Raw genomic sequence first — 13,418 nt, forward strand, 5'->3', positions numbered from 1 at the left:
ATAGATAGATAGATAGATAGATAGATAGATAGATAGATAGATAGATAGATAGATAGATAGATAGATAGAGATAGAAAGAAAAAATATTTTGGTAAGGCAGAAAAATAGTTTATGGTGTTCAATATACAAAGGTCTAAATAAAGGTAATGCTGAAAAAAAAATCATAGAAGTTAGCTTGGACTTAAAATAGTGATCAAATAGGATACAAGGCCAGTTAGTAGTATCATCTGAAGCATACAATTAAATATAATTCAAAACAAGAGTGTGTTCTTAGCACTGGATTCCATTCCAAGTAACAGAAAAAGAAGTAACTAAATAAGTAAACCCTCAGGAAAGCAACTAGTAGGAGCCCAAAACAGAAACAGAAACAATATATCTTGCAGGTTAAGGTTTCTGTTTGCAGTTAAAGAGTAAATTCCTGTTTGTCCTGTGTTAAATCCTTGCAGGTTAAGGTTTCTGTTTGTAGTTAAAGAATAAGTTCCTATCTGTCCTGTGCTAAGTCTTTGAAAGTTAAGGTTTCTATTTGTAATTAAGAATTAGATTCCTGTTTCTTAAATCTGATGCAAAATGCAAAACATGTTTTTCAACTTATATTAAACTTGAGAACCTGCTTCCTTACCCTTGTTCCTTCCCTTTCATTGTATCTTTCTTACAATGTATAACAGCATCTCTCTCTCTCTTCCAGTAAACATCTTATCTCTCCCATAAAAGGAAAGTCAAGAGGCCAGCAGGGGCTGCTATCTAAAATCCCGACCTAGGGAAAGGCGGCCAGACTGGCTAGTCAAAGGTGCACCCCAAAACGAAGCTTGCTTCTATTGGACAATCATGGATTTGGTCGTTTTCCTCACAATTGTCAGGTTTAACACTGGAACCCAAAAAAAAAAAAAAAAAAATTAACAACCTCTAAGATAGACAAGGGTTTGACTACTTCAAATAACGATTCTCTAACAAACCAATCACCAAAACATCATTCTTTTTTTAAAGAGATTAACTGGCAACTTCACTGTCCCTTTTCCTCCCTGATGCACTCAAGAATCCTACCAAAGCACTGCACTTGTAATTTAAAGTCACTGCATGCTTATAAAGGGCTTTGTTTGTTTTGTCCTTACCCAAGGAGGGCTTGTTCAATAGGTAAAAAAAAAAAAAATAGACAGTAAACTTATTTTAAGAACAATTTAAAACAACAGTTCAGTTTCTTTTCTTCACTTATAAGCTCTTGGCTAACCTCCATTTAATAATCATGCTATCTAGGTACTCCTCCTAAAACAACTCACAACAGAAGCTAAGTGCACTAGCTAACCTTGATTTTCAACTTGACCAGATCAGGAATCTGCTAAAAGGCCACGGAGTATAACTGTGAAGGACTCTTTCTTCATCAGATTATCTGAAGCAAGAAGACCCAGATAAAAGATAAAAGAATAGAGAAGAGGGAAGTTTTCGCTATGTGCTGCTTGCTTTCACTCTTGCTGGCAAGTTCATCTATCCTGTTGTATTCTTTCAACAATATTAGAACATACTTCTTCAGGCCTCCAACACAGAATGAATACCAGCAGCTCCCCAGGAATCCTCTGAGCAGTTGACAAGACTAGTACTGAGGCCTCCCAGCCTCATGGACCGAGCAGCAAGTGGCCTCTCAGCCTCTCCAGCATGTCAGTCATTGTTGGACTACCTAGACTGGCCTATGCTATGTGAACCATTCTAAACCCGTTAACACATGTCTTCATTCTATAAGCTGTTCCTTTAGAGAAACCTGACTTACACAAAACAAGCACCTCACACACTCGCCTGTGTGCCAAAGGTGTAGGCTGCTTTCCTTACTCTGCATACCCCAGCTGTGGTGGGATGCAATTACACGTTGCCTAAACTTGCAAAACCCAAGCTGGAGCACTTGTTTCTACAAAAAGTAGACAAAAGAAAAAGTTAAATATTTTGACACAATTTAAGAGAGTTTACTGAAAACAAGAAAAAAATAGATGTGAGACTACTGTAAAAGACTTGGGGGGAGTAAAACATTAAAATATGACTCATAGATTGTGTCTTTAAGATCTTCCTTCATTTTAGGGTTGGAGAGATGACTCAGGGGTTAAGAGCACTGGCCACTCTTGCAGAGGACCCAGGTTCAGTTTCCAGCACCCACATGACAGATAACCACTCTAACTCCAGTTCCAGGAGGGTCATCACCGTCTTCTGGCCTCTGTGGGTACTGCACGCACTTGGTACACAGACTAACATGCAGGAACACATATAAAATAAAAATGTAAAAGAAAAAAAAACCTTCATTCAATAAAAATAAAAATTGACATCATAAATGTACGGTGTATGCAAGACAAACTGATACACAGAGCCAATCCACGCATTCCAGTAATACCAGACTGTGGCCCAAGAACAAGTTTTTGAACTCTGATATCGCTGTTAGATATATGCCTTAAAAATAAATACAGAGCTGAGCATGGTAGCACACACCTGTAGTCCCAGCTCAGGGAGGCAGAGGCAGATGGATTGCTATGAGTTCAAAAGCCAGCCTGGACTATAAAGCGAGTCCAAAACAGCCAAGGCTACACAGAGAAACCCTGTCTCAAAAAAATCAAAATACATACATACATACATACATACATACATACAAAAAGTTATGATCATAAGTATGATTCTCGTTGGGATGGGGAGATAGTGTTAGCCCACTGGGTGACCATAGTACCTTTACTCCAGTAGTGTCAACCAAAATGGCCTGCAAGCACTGTCCAATTATTCCAGTTGAGAGCTACAGCTCCATATCAGCTAATGTGAACAAACAGCCCTATTTTCTGATCAAAATAAAATATTTAGGAAGTCACCTTTAAATGATTTTTTTTAATAAACTCATTGTGTTTTCATTACCCAACCACTCTTGTTCATTAAAGCCAACTTTTGTCTACTCACCAGGAAGCCAAAACACAATCATTCAACATGTAAACTGCCAAGAAAGACAGCTTTACTTGATTTTCAGCAATTCTCACCTTTTCCTATCTTTTTCTGACACAAAGACAGAGGCACGGGATTATCAGGTCAGCTCAAGAAGCAAAGATTGAAGAAACAAAGGGATAAAGTAAAACAGAAGGAACAACAATTCCCAGCATGTGGGAGAGGCACACAAGGACAACACTTACTCTCCCTTGCCTACCAGGTCTCATTTCCAGTTAAGGCCACTGCAGGGCCTTCCAAAAGAGGCTACTACACGTCAACTTCAGAAGTTTTAATGTCCACTAGCATGTAGATGGTCAAAATAAATGACTGCTCATTTATTTATGATGTCCAAAAATTAAAAAAAAAAAAAAAACTGAAACGGGTCTTTAAATGAGAAAACACAATGACACATCCAGCAGAGGCTAGACAATGGAGAGTTGATATATGTGAAAATGAGTGAGAAAGCAAGTAGCACAAAGGATTCCATCAACAGGAGAGTAAAGATAGGAATCCAGTTCAGACACAGGGAATGAAGACTGAACTACTGAAAATGCAACAGCCTTAAAAGTAAACATGAAAAGTTATGATCGTAAGTCTGTAAACAGCGCTTAAGAGTAAATGCACTGGCATAAGCTTGTCAAAATATACTGAAAAATGTCTCCTTAGGGGGAAGGACTTAACTGGGTTTTATTAAATATGATCCTAACTGGTAAGACAAGGATATACAAACATGTGAACTGAGTAACATGGCAACTATTAAGAGGGGGTCTGTGGAAAACATGGGAGGGATAACTCACCTAAATGTATCACAGAAAACATCTTTAGAGATAAGGAAGTAAGATGTTATTTAAAGGGGAAAGGAAATACTAGAAGCTTTAAAAAACACAGGAGTCAAAATTGTCAAAGAGAACACTGTGAACTTTGGTAGAGTCCATACTTGATGATTATCAATAGCCCAGTGAAAATCATTCTGAGGATGCTATGTGCTACATAAGAGGCAGGAAGGCTGCTTTTATGCTGCAATGATCTCAACAAGCATTTATGTGAAATGCAATTAAGTCCTACACATAAAGAAAATTGAGAAGAGAATAAACACATATGAGAAAACATAGCTAAAAAGGTATTGCTTGCACTACAGAAGAATCCTAGAGGTTAAGGAGGGCGTACAGATCCTGGAGACAGACACACAGAACCACTAGTAACGAAGCGCTGTTTTAATTTGTGCCAACGACTACCATAAGCCCAGTGTTAGTGTTTTCAGAAGCTCAAGAATTCTATTAGTTTGAAACTACTTCAAGTACATTTCCTTGCTTATTTTACATGTGTGCACACATATGTGCCACACAGCACACATGTAGAGGTCAGAAGACAACTTTCAGAATCTGGCTGTCTCCTTTCACCATGTGGTTGCTGGAGATCAAACTCAGGTTGTCAAGCCTGAAGGAAGCACCAGTAACAGCTGAACCATCTTACTGGCCCCAAAAAGATACTGTTATTTACCCCAGCTTACAGATGAATATACTAAAACACATGGAAGTTTACACAGAGTAAGCTGTAGAGATCAGAGGTGCATCAGAACAATCTGGCTCCAAAGTCCATGTTCCTCAGCAGCTCAATGGTCTAGAAATAATCAAATAATCAAGTCCCTGAGAACAGTGATGTACCTTATAGATACAGCTCTTCTGTGTATGTGTCTGGGTTTATGTGCATAAACACAAGCACTTAAGGAAATGGGCTGATGAAGTAGCCACAGAAGAATAAATGCTTGGGGGCATAATACTGTTAAGCATAATATCTAGAAAAGTATGCTCACCCCAAGCACTCTTCATGTCAGAATTTAAGAGCATAAGCAACTAGAGAAGATGAGCACACATTATTTAAAATAAGGCAAAAACATAGCAGAACAAAGAATTTACTACAGATATTAACAACTACCTCAGATACAAGCATTACACTCTCTGCATTTTCCCAGACTCCTATATCAATTACAATTATTTAGTATATTTATGGATGAGTGTCTTATATCTATTAAAATTATCTAGTATGTTTAAAGGAGTCACATTTCTGAGCTCATTCCAGATTCTAAAAGTCTGGAAGTAGCACTCAAAAAAATAAGATTTTAATACTCTTTCTGGGCAATTATTCCATATAAAAACTGAGGTCCCCTTCCTTTGGTGCAGTCCATTTGCTTACAACATTTGATTCCCAATTGCTTTAGCTCCTTTCCTTTGTGATTGGACTGGGTTCTTCTAGACTCTTAGCTGACTATGCTTGATTTGTGTGTCTAAAATTCTCAAGCTGATTTCTAATAATCTAAATGTGGCTTTAGAGTTTTCAGTGTTGAAATTCATACTAACTTTAAAAAGCTCTAGTTCCTTTCCTATGTATTATGATCTTCTATATCATAATGTAACATAAGGTTGATGGATACTACACTGAACAGACATATCAATTCTTCCACTGCTGAATCTCTGCAGAACAAGGATTTACTAGCTCAGGCCCTATTTGTTGCTTCAAAGGAAAAGGTATAAATGTACTGGTTTGTTTGACCTACCACAAAAGTTTATCTTTTCCTTTTGTTTTTATTTTATGAATATAGGTGTTTTGTCTGCATGTATGTCTATGCACCACATGTGTTCAGGGCCTGAGGAGGCTATAAAGGAGCATCATATCCCCTAGGACTGGAGATATAAACAATTGTGAGTTTGCCATGTAGAACCTAGGAATTGAACTCTAGTCCTCTAGAAGAACAGGTGCTCTTAAGCCCTGAACTATCTCTCCCGACTCAAAAGAGGTTTTATAAGGAAACAATTGTTATTCTATAGAAGGTAAGTGTGATATAATAGTTGATATAATAGTTAGGAAATCATCTAACATTCCTCATTCCCTTTGGACTTAATGTGAAATAGCAAAGAGCTGCTTTAATTAAATCTATTTTTCCTCCTCCTCTTTCTCCTCTCGAAACATGGTTTCTCTGTGCAGCCTTTGCTATCCTGGAACCGGCTGTCCTTGAACTCACAAAGATCCACCTGCCTCTGCCTCCCACGTGCTGTGCCACCACCACCCAACAAGCTACTTCTGCAGTGCTGTTCTGTCATCTTTCAGGCTTGCCTGAGATGACTAGCATTAAAAAAAAGAAAAAAAAATGCTAAAACACAGTGTGGGTCTTTTGCCATTTCTTACAAATTGATCCTTGAAGAAAAGAGTGAAGACAATGAACTCATTTGCGTATCACCAAGTAGCTCAGCATATACTCTCTGACGTGGTGTGTATGAATGCCCTGTTCAATCCCATCAAGGAACCACACTGCACACAACAGCCAAGTGTACCCTTACAGATGATGCCCTTCTGTGTTCCACTCGCCCTCTTCCCTCAAGGAATAGGGACAGACATGAAACTCACTGTCAGTCCATTCAGATTCCTCTCTTGTCAACCAAGAACCACACTATCATCACCACCAGGTAAGCTTTGGTTGAAGAATCAGTTCCATAAGCACACAGCAAACCACACCCATCTGTAATACACCAGTCAGTGTTAAGGGAAGAGGAGGCTACAGAACGCAGCAAGGCAGACAGAGCATAAGGAGGAAGTGAGAAATAGATGAAGCAGGCATGCAGAATAAAGCTGAGACAAGAAACCATACATTCCAGACTAGAAGGCAGAGACTAGCATCTGGGATCCCTAACCGCGTTCTTCGTGTTTAAGGTCTAGTTTCCTTGGACCTCTACCCATGCACCCTGGCAATAAGTACATGTGTGCACAGATACACACACACTAAAATTAAAAAAAAACAAACATCTAGTTTCCATCAACCCCAAACAGCTATACCCTCATAACAATTTCTCTTTAGAGGCAAATAATTTCTAATTAAAACAATATTTATTTTAGAGTATACATAAGAAAAGCAGAAACAAAATAAATACAAGGAGAAAAAAAAAGGATCAGGAAGAAAATGAAACCACCGGTAGCTAAAAGCCCTGCTAGGATGAATCTGACTTCCCAGGAAGCTCCACTGATATTTATCTTATTCTTGCTAGGGAAACAACTTCAAGCTCATTCTTTGGCATTTTTTTCCCAAAGCAAATTATCAATGCTGACAATTAAAAATACCTCAAATTTCAAAGACAAAAATCACATGACCTATTTTGTGTTAATACCATGGAACTGTGACATTTAAAAATTCTCTTTATCACACAGCTAAAGATAAGAAGCCCTGTAACTACCCTTTAACTTGACAAATCTTGATGGTACCCAAACTAAGAGTAGCAGTATCAAAATCTCTCTCTTTTATTCTTTAAATCTTTAATTTATTTCTCCAGAAATAAGTCCAAAAGTACTTTCTTTGAAACTAATTTCCTTCACGGTCCAAAATAAGACTATGACACAAGCTCCAATCCATCTGGCGAGTCTGCACTGACACCAAGACCAACATGACATTGACTAGAAGCTAGCATCCTTCTGCTTCGGTGCTGGGAATAGTAGCGAGCACCTCTGACAGGGGCAGTCAGAAGCAAAAGAGAATTAAGGGATCAAGCCAATTTGCCTTCAGAACAAGGCCTTGTTTCAAAAGAGGTAAGAGAAGGGAAGGTAGGAAGGTAGGAATTCATCTTAATTTTACACTTTTATTGAAAACTATTACTGTTAGATATTCCCTCCTCTCTCTGTACCATACTAAAATAACCAACAGGGGAAACTAAATGAAAAGGAAAGTGTGCTGTAATATTTTTGCAGCTCCTTATGAATGACATGATACAGCAAAAACAGTCTAAGGGCTTATGTGAGGTAATCCTATGAAGTAGGCTCTCTTCTATCCCCATTCTACAGATGATGAAACTAAGATAGAGACATTTCAATCACTTGGCTCAAGGTTTTGACACGGGTGGAATGACTCAAAGTTTGAATTTATTTGAAAGGCTGCAGAGCCACTGAAGAATTACAGGAAAAGTATGGCTGACAATCAAATTCACATTTTACTTTGGCAAGATCCCTCAGGTACCAGTGTGGAATGACTAATGAAAAAAAGACTGCATACAACAAGATTAGTTAAGAGACTGATGTAATGAGTCAGAAACAATGAATTAAGAGAACAGCAAGAGAATAGAGTACGCAGATGGCAAGAGACTCAGGATTTAACACCATTACTACTCCTTATCAAAATCACAAGGCAAATAATTTCACTGTTACTTCGTTCTCATCTCAGCAGAACCCACATTTGACTTTTCTCTGTATAAAAACTAAATCCTGGGCAGGCAGGTAGCTCAGGAAGTAAAGACATCTGCTATTAAGCCCAAAGACCTGAGTTCAATCCCCAGAACATGGTGGAGTGAGAGAGCCAACTCCTGCAAGTTGTTTTCTAAAATCCATGTGTGCACCATGCCAAGTGTGTTTATTCACACATAATAAATAAATAAACGCAAAAAGAACATAACTGCACTCACTGAAGTCATTTTTCCCTTCACCTCCATACTTAAACATGAATGTTACTAATGGTTCTAATACATCATCTATGGGCCCCTGGACAAAAGATGGACAGAACTACTATTACTTTACTTTACTTTTGATTGCTGTGATAAAGACACCACGACTGAAAGGAACTTGGGGAGGAAAGGGTTTATTTGGCTTATACTTCCACATAACAGTCAAGACAGGAACTCAAGCAGGACAGGAATTTGGCTGCAGGCGGAAAAAAAAAGTGGAGACCACAAAGGGACCTGATTACTGGCTTGCTCCTCAAGGCTTGCTCAGCACGCTTTCTTATAGTTCAGAGGACCACCTGCCCAGGGGTGGCTTTGCCCACAGTAAACTGAACCCTCCTCTTACCAATTAGCAACTGAGAAAAGGCCCCACAGACTTTCCAACAGGCAAGTCTGATTGAGTTATTTTCACAACTGAGTTTCCTTTTTCCATTTGACCCCAACCTGTGTCACAGTGCAAAAACAAACAAACAACAACAACAAAAACAAAAAAAACCTACTCAGGACATATTTCCAGTAAATATTTTACTCATACAACCTAATGAAAATCTAAATGGCCTCAGAATGAACTAGAATCATTTCATCACTCAAGAAGAGTCAGGTGCACCTGTCTTAAGAGTCATAAGTAAATAAATAAGCCCAGCACAACAAAGCTAAACCATTGTTTTAGAAATCATTTAAATTGCAATTTTTTTCCTTTGTTTACGAATGGATTTTAACAAAGCCACAATGTCGTTTCTGAATCATAAGAGTCCATAAACAGTGATTAACTAACACCTAAAAGTTTTACATCTGTGCTCACCAGAGAGTCTTTACTCGAGCACTGATGATGGATGGGTCCTCAGTCTAAGTGAAGGCCATCTTGGGCACAGCTGTGTCTAGAAATCTGAGTCACACACTAATTATTTAGTACTAGCTGGGGAAAAATGTCAGACCGATAGGCTTCCATTTGAGAGAACTGTAGTTTGGCAGACTCTGTTAAAATGATGGTTTATAATGATAAGGAAGCCTCCAACGTTTCTGTAATGTGGACAGCATGAATGGTGGTTACTCTTACGTTTCTGTAATGTGAACAGCATGAATGGTGGTGGTCTCTGCTACGTGTGGGTCAGGTTGATTTTATCGCTGTAAGTCTGATACACACACGCCTCATATATATTTGATTACATACATGAATATGCATATATAACATTCTAGATATGCTATACTTTTTATTCACAAAAGTCTTGTATAAAGTTGTACAAAATTGAAAGAAGAAAAACTAGTAAAAATCTAGCCAAAGAACAGAATAGTAAGATTCTGGAAGCCAAAATAGCTACATAGAGCAGGAACGAATGAACAAACTCAAACACATTTTTACTGGGTGCTTTTAACACTAATCTATAAGTGTTCACCATTTTAGTAACACTTATTTATGAAAAACAACATTCTATAATAAATTTACAATTTCCAAAAGAAATAAGCCAAGTTTAAAGAACAGAATACAAAAACAATAGAAAAGCTTCAATAGATGAGCCCAAAAGTAAACCTGCTTTTGGTAGAAAAAGGTATCCAACTGAACTTTGAAACTAGAGATAGAACTAACATGACACAAAAGAAAAAGAAACTTAAAAACAACAAATTAATATACAATATACAATAAAGCAAGAAAGAAAAGCCATCAACACTTGGTATAAAATTGCAAGAAAGAAAGAGATCTTTGTTACAATGTGTGTAATAACTTAAAAGAGATATTAAGTTTCTACTTGGGCTAAAAGACAAAATACACCCTGTTGTGCAAATGAGGCCTCTGGAAGGGCATTCAACACATTACTAAAGGTTCCTTTCCTTGATGCACTTTTGTAGCTAAACACATTTGCATATATGCTGTGCACAGAACTAGCAGCAGGTTGCTAAAAACAGCTTGCATTTTCAACTTCCAGTAAAATAAAGGTCATATTTTTTTTTTTAAAGAAATGATCAGATTAAAATAAATGTTTTTACAGTTACGGGATGAAATTTTAAGCTGGATAGGCACCAATGCCTTAGTTCTCCACTTTTTTCATAAACCGTATGACTTCCACATGCTGAGGATGTTTTATGCGTTAGCCTGCAGCAAGGGCTTTACATCATTTTAATGCCCCAGTGCTCAAAATGCAACAAAATCAGCCCAAAGAATGCAAGGAATATTTGGTGTACATGGAGCCATTTTTACCAGAATACTAGTCAGAGAAAGTTTATAACAGATGCTTTTCCCATAAATAACATCACATTTCCATTGATGAAAATAAACAAAAAGTGATTCAAGGAAAGGATAGAGGGAAAAAAAAATGCTCATTTTTCTAGGTTGGAACATTTTAGTATGTCATATCTAAAAAGATTACTAAGCATCTAAAAATTCCATAACTAGAATAAATTTAAGAAAAACACAAGTAAACAACTATCACATTGTTAAATGAAATTTTCTTACAGTTTTTGAAAATTAATGTTTCGGGTTAAGATAAAGCTTCAAACAAGTAATTCTGAAAATTCTGTTCTTCAACAAATCAAAGGCTCAGTTTGGAACAGCACATCCTGTATACAAAATTCTATTCAGGTCAATTTAAATACAGAGTGCTCAACTTCATGAAAACAATCCTCATGAAAACAATCCTCTTATCTGTGGGAATGATCAAGAGCAGAAATTTCAAATCAAAGACTAAACTTAACATAAAACCCCAGTATACCTCTGTGACTCTCAGATGCTATGAAATCGAAAAGCCCCCGGCTGGATGAAACATTCAAGAACTAATACATCCTTGACCAAACGTGTAAATACATCAAACTCTAGCTGAAATGTAAATGATTATTCCTTTAGTTATTTAAAAATCTATGATACCACAAAATGATCAGAGAGTGATGGAAGAAGTTGTATTTTGGACTGAGGGAGTAGAAAATGTATGATCTGAAATTCTCCTGGTGTAATGTCATTAAATATTCAAGACTGTGAGAAACAGGAGATGTTTCATCCCAACCCTAATTGAAAATTGAAAAATAAAATCAAATTTCCCAAATTTGACTTCTAAGCATAATTCAACCAGATCTAGCAACTTAGCCGTGCAATTTTAATAAGTTTAATGCAAAGCACTGCAAACCTGACCTGATAATTACTTGTGGCATAAATGCAAAATAACAACAAATTCGGGTCCTTTTCACTTAACGATGCATTTTATAGTGAAACCACAAACAGCACAGTCCACATTAGCACAAACTAAGCAAAAAAAAAAAAAAAAAAAAAAAAAAAGGGGGGTATTATGCCCAGGGGGAAGAGAAATGTTCTGTGCAAAGGAAGGAAGGAAGGGGGTGGGGGAGGGAGGAAGCGAAGGAAAGATAGCAAAAGAGAAGGCAAAGATTTCTATTATCTGCAGGTCCCCAGAAAAAGGAGCGCGTGACTACACCCTATATAACACACGATGTTTTTCTTTCTTTCTTTTTTTTTAAGCTTCAGACAAAAATAAAAATAGCAATCACTTTTATCATTCAACTTTACGTAGCGGGTATCTTTACGATTGAGTGCATTCCTCACCCCAAGCTTCCTCACTCTTCCATACCAGTTTTCAAGCAAATGTGAGACAGAACAGGGTGGGGTAGAAGAAGAACACACACACACACACACACACACACACACACAACGTAGCGCCTTTCAGCGCACCGACAACCCTCTTCCCCTCAAATAATTTCCAACAGTTTTTTTCAACTCCGAAAATGAAGTCGCCCTGTCTACCTCAGGGCACACAGCAGACATTCGATCTCATTAGCAGACACAGATGCGGATGGCGTTCAGCACCGAGACTCCCAACCCCACTTCCCCGAATTTTAACTAACTGGCCAGGCGCGGTGCACGAAGATGACAAGACACCTCTGCTCACTGTTTCGGGGGTGAAGGTGGGCGGAGGACTCCTTTCAAAGTAGCCCCTCCAGTGTAACCAAAACACGGTTCCGGGATAAAATAGTAAGAGACACTTTTCCTTTCCCACCTTGAGCTGCCGACTCGAGGAGGCGAAGATGCATCTTTACATCACACCATCTGTACGGTCCTCCTGCCGGGAGTTTGGGGTGGAGACTGACCCAGAGGAGGGCACGGAGTGTGAGCTGGCCGCCAGACACGACCGGGCTGCTGAGCCCCTAGAACCCCTGCACAAGGTCCACAGACCAAAAAAAGTCCTGCCCGGGACTCACGCAGGCTACCCAAGCCCAGGCCGCTCATCTCCGACTCCAGCTAGCTAACTTACCATCTACAGACATTCCTTCCAGACGAGCCCAGGACCCAAGTCCACGTCACAGTTTAAAACACGGCGAGGCGTCCCCCCCCCCCCCGCCCCAAGCAAACCAGCACACCTCGAAACCACCTCAGTTTCTCCTAACTCCGAAGCAGAAAGACCCCACCTCCAGAATTCAAACCTTCCGCCGGCCGTGGAGCCCAGAGAAGTTACGGAGCCGTCGGCGCCTCTCCACGCCCGCCCCTCGCAAACTGCCCCACCCCACAGCCCGCACACCGCCGCCCCCCCGGAGCCCCCCCCCCCCCCCCCCCCCCCCCCCCGCGCTCAACCTGACCACTCCAGAGTCCCATCTGTGGCGCCTACTCACTTTCTCTACCCCCTAAGCCCGTCCAAAACATTTTTTTTTTTTTTTTTTACCCCATGAAAGTAATGAGAGAAGTGAGGAAAGTGACTTGAGGTAGTCCGGCTTGCAAACGACCCCACTCACCTCGGAAACCCAGCTGGGAGTTCTCTGCACCCGGCTCAGCCCCCTCCCCAGCGTCCCAGCGCCAGGCTGAGGGAGGGAGGAAGGAAGGCGGAAGGGGGAGGGGATCTTCACCGCGGGGCGCCCTGCGGGAGGGGCTGAGGAGGGCTCCAGGCCTGCACAGGAAGAGCAGATGGGGGAGGGGAGGCTCCTATCTCCCAGTCTCCCCCTGAAAACCTCCCTTGTCTCAATCACATCAGACTGACTGTCTTTGTCTGGCTGACAACCGCCATATTGATAGCA

At 39.6% G+C, this 13,418-nt stretch overlaps 1 protein-coding gene across 11 annotated transcripts in view; it reads right to left on the bottom strand.

The window, feature by feature from the left end:
- Nucleotides 1–13,414, bottom strand: part of Hmbox1 (homeobox containing 1) — a 131,576-nt gene extending 118,162 nt beyond the window's left edge. For all 11 annotated transcript variants that reach the window (XM_055609573.1, XM_055609569.1, XM_055609568.1 and 8 more), the window contains exon 1: nucleotides 13,140–13,414. The gene's annotated coding sequence lies outside the window, so the exon portion shown is untranslated. The remainder of the gene's footprint in view (nucleotides 1–13,139) is intronic.
- Nucleotides 13,415–13,418: the final 4 nt, after the last annotated feature.

Source organism: Psammomys obesus, unplaced genomic scaffold (assembly GCF_907164565.1).
Source record: "Psammomys obesus unplaced genomic scaffold, mPsaObe1.curated_primary_1811, whole genome shotgun sequence".
Taxonomy (NCBI): domain Eukaryota; kingdom Metazoa; phylum Chordata; class Mammalia; order Rodentia; family Muridae; genus Psammomys; species Psammomys obesus.